We start from the raw sequence: 4252 nt of genomic DNA, 5'->3' as shown, positions 1-4252 counted from the left end.
TATTTATTGATTTAGAAAAAGCTTATGATAGAGTCCCAAGGGAAATTATATGGAGAATTCTAGAAAAGAGGGGTGTTAGCGTAGTATATATTGACCTAATTAAGGATATGTATGAGGAAGTAATGACTAGAGTGAAGACTTCAGGCGGATTAACTGAAGCATTTCCAATAAAGATAGGGTTACATTAAGGGTCAGCTCTAAGTCCTTATCTTTTTACACTAATCATGGATGAACTTACTAGATACATTCAAGATACCGTACCATGATGCATGTTGTTTGCAGATGATATTGTATTGGTAGATGAGACACGTGAGGGAGTAAATACTAAATTAGAATCTTGGCGAGAAACACTAGAAGAGAAAGGTTTTAGGCTTAGTAGAGTAAAGACAGAATATATGGAATTTAAGTTTAGCAATATTGAACGTAATGAGACAAGTATTAAAATAGAAGATGATGAGTTGTCTGGAACTGAGAGTTTTAAATATTTAGGATCATTTTTGCAAGCCGATCGAGGGATTGAGAGAGATGTCTTACATAGAATACAAACAGGATGGTTGAAGTGGAGGAGAGCATCAGGTGTTTTATGTGATCGTAAAGTGCCTCTAAAACTTAAAGGAAAGTTCTATAAAATGGCAGTTAGACCTGCCATGTTATATGACGCTGAATGTTGGGCTATGACTCGAGCACATGAGCAAAAGATGAGAGTTGCGGAGATGAGGATGTTAAGATGGATGTGTGGACATACGAAGATGAACAGAATAAGAAATGAGAGCATTAGAGAGAAAGTTGGAGTTGCATCTATTGAGGAAAAACTTTGTGAGACACGTTTAAGGTGGTACGGACATGTACTTAGACGACCGATAAATGCTCCAGTTAGGCGGTGTGAAACTATGACAAATACGCATATCAAACGAGGGCGAGATAGACCAAAAAAGACTTGGTTAGCAACAATAAAACAAGATAAAATTTATTTAAATATAAATGATGATATAATAGGAGATAGAGCTCAATGGCGTAAAAGGATCCATATAGCCGACCCCACTTAGTGGGATAAGGCTTGATTGTTGTTGTAAATAAGACAATTCATGTGATGATACTTGAATCACCATTTATACTTTAGACAATGTTTGTGTTGTTTGATAAAATTTTGTAATCTATTGCAATTAGAGGTTGTCCAGTTAACTAGAATATGTTGCAATTAATTCTTCGGAAAAGATTTGTTTAGGCTTTTTTGATTCACTTAGTTTGTTTGGTTATTTCATGTTATTTTGATTGATTTCCTTGTGTTTTGACAGGATCTTGGTAAGCTTAAATAATCATTATCCTATAGGACTGGTGCGTGCGCTAGAGGAGGGTGGGGGTGAATAGCACTCATTCGTTCGTTTATTTTATTTACTTTTACATAGAACTTGCAGCAGATATTAGATAACAAAAAGAAAGGACTCACAGATTTTACTTGGTTCCTAACCCTCTAGGGTTAGTATGTCCAAGATTTATGTATGGGAGACGTCTGCCCACTAATGGTCTCTTTTATAAAACTTTTTCAGAAGGCAGAGAAATCCATTTTACAGTCAAATAATATAAATAAAAAGTACATACAGTAAGGCTAAATTAAAATTAACCAAACTCTCGAGTCGGCAGATTTGGAAGTTCTGAGCGTGACACACCCTTCCTGGAGCTTCCTCGATCGCACGAGTAAGGATTTGGTTGCGTTTGACAACATCGTAGGATGATAGAGTAGTGGAAATTAGGGTTGCTTTGATGTTGAATGTTGATGACCTTATAAAAACTCTTCCGAATACCTGGATCCCTTTCCGGGTGCCCTGACCGATCCAATTTGATCTAATTTCGTCTATCTTTATCGAGACCGATTCTTCCTGATATGAATGCTTGGACCATTCAGGGGTGCCCCGAGTGAGTTCAATCAGGTTTGACCTGAGTTGACTTCAGGCTTGATTCGATTGCTTTTGTTTGCTTCTCTTTTGCTTTCAGCTTCTAGCTTCTGCAAGATTAGCATACACACAAACAAGCAATCTAAGCCTAACTGTAGTCTGTTTGACCTACTAGGCTTACCTAAGTCTTACCCTATAGGTCTAACCTACTAGATTTATCCTTGCCTAACTTTCATTTAGGACTAGTCACTCGGTGACTTCCCATCAGCTAAACATTCGGTCATCTTTAACTTGCTTGGATTTTCCTTGCCTAACCTCTAGTTAGGACTAGTCACTTAGTAGACTTCTCACCTGTCAAAACATCCGATCACTCTTGACCTGCTTGGACCTTCTTTTGCCTAACCTCTAGTTAGGACTTCTTGCCTAGCTTTACTCATTAGGATTTCCTGCCTAGCCTTCAAATAGGACTTCTTGTCCGATCCAATTAATTAGGATTTCTTACTAGTCATTTGGTCAACTTTGACTTACTAGATTTCACTCACATTCAAATATTATGTCCCATTTAGATCAACTCTGTTGGGTTGCAAGGGTGCAAACATAGTCTCACATCTAAAGTACATGGAAAAAATCATGGGGTTAAAAGGATGGAAAGTATCTCCATTGGTATGAGGCCTTTTGGGGAGAGCCCAAGAACAAAGCCATGAGGGCTTAGGCTTAAAGTGGACAATATCATACCATTGTGGAAATATTTTGATTCCATCGGTATTAATAAGTGGTATCAGAGCGAGACCGCTCTTCACCGGACTAACCGCCGGATGAGCCATGATCCAGGTCTAACCATATGGTTTGAACCTTAAATAAAGGAAGTGGGTGCTCCCGTGTCTGAATCAAGAGGACCAGACACCAGGTGAGAAGTCCTAGTAGGTCGGGTGGACCGAGGGGCAAAAAGTCCTAGTTGCGACTAGGTGGGAAGTCCTAGTAGGTCGGGTGGACCGAGGGGTAAAAAGTCCTAGCTGCGGCTAGGTGGGTAGTTCTAGTAGGTCGGGTGGACCGAGGGGTAAAAAGTCCTGGTGGGTCAAGGATTCACATATCAAAAAACGATGTTGAGAGGGGGCGTTGCAAGGGTGCAAACATAGTCCCACATCTAAAGTACATGGAAAAGATCATGGAGTTAAAAGGAGGGAAAATATCTCCATTAGTATGAGGCCTTTTGGGGAGAGCCCAAGAACAAAGCCATGAGGGCTTAGGTCCAAAGTGGACAATATCATACCATTATGGAGATATTTTGATTCCATCGGTACTAACAAACTCTTGGTTAAACTGATCAGACCTAGGTATATTATCAAAAATCAAAACTCCTAAGATAGATTGATACTCCTTACACCAACATATCTTTCATGTGATTTCATGTTATTTGGAATTATCTTCACAGTTTTTCTTATATCAATACATTATGTTTTGCTATTCAAAGCCTACCATTGTTTATCTTGTATAAGCAAGTAAAGACATGTTCTAATCGCATGTATCACATATCTTAATTGTCTTAATTATCTGATTAAATTTATTATTCTTAAAAAAATAGGAGTAAAAATAGGTACTCCTATTTTTTTAAGAATGATAAATCTAATCAGATAATTAAGACAATAATTAAGATATGTGATACATTTAGCCACTATAAGATATTTTTTTGCAAGTGGGTATCTTCAATAGGTTGCAAAAACTTTAGCCACTATAAGACATTTACTTATCAGCTATTGGTGAGGTAAATTTTATTTCTTTCATAGTTTTTAATAGTATCAATATAATAGCCCATTTATTTTCTACACATATAATATCCATATCTGCCTTTTAAGTTGGTCAGTGCTGGAAGAATCAGAGTATAATTTGGCAACACGCTCTTTTGCCACACATCATAGAAACAGAAGATGTTTGTGGTCATTTAGGTTGTTGACTTTTCTAGCTTTGCAGTCTGGATTCATTCCAAATAAATTTTTGCCTTTTTTCATTTACTGCATTCATGGATTGGCTCCCATATGTGTTTTCATTATACAAATTTGAATATACTATTTTATTTTCATATACAAATGAAAGAATGCTTCGACTCTTAAATGAGGAACTTGTGTTTTTTTTTTCCTTTGCTTCTAGCTTCTGTAGCAACCAGCAACAACATTAGCTGATGAGAAGATTGTTATGTTGGCTTACGCAAAATTTTGATGTCTTATTTCATTAATCAATAAGATAATCGATAATATTTTAATTACTTATTTTGAGTAGTCAGGCAACTCTCAGATCAGCATCCATCCAGACAACATTATTCTTTTGTTAGAAGTGAAGTTGATGCATCAGAAACCACAAAGCAT

The sequence above is a fragment of the Curcuma longa genome, chromosome 3, assembly GCF_044706935.1.
Source record: "Curcuma longa cultivar G26 ecotype Majalengka, Jawa Barat chromosome 3, ITB_CL_G26_1.1, whole genome shotgun sequence".
Lineage (NCBI taxonomy): Eukaryota > Viridiplantae > Streptophyta > Magnoliopsida > Zingiberales > Zingiberaceae > Curcuma > Curcuma longa.
Note: the sequence above shows the minus strand (reverse complement) of the source record.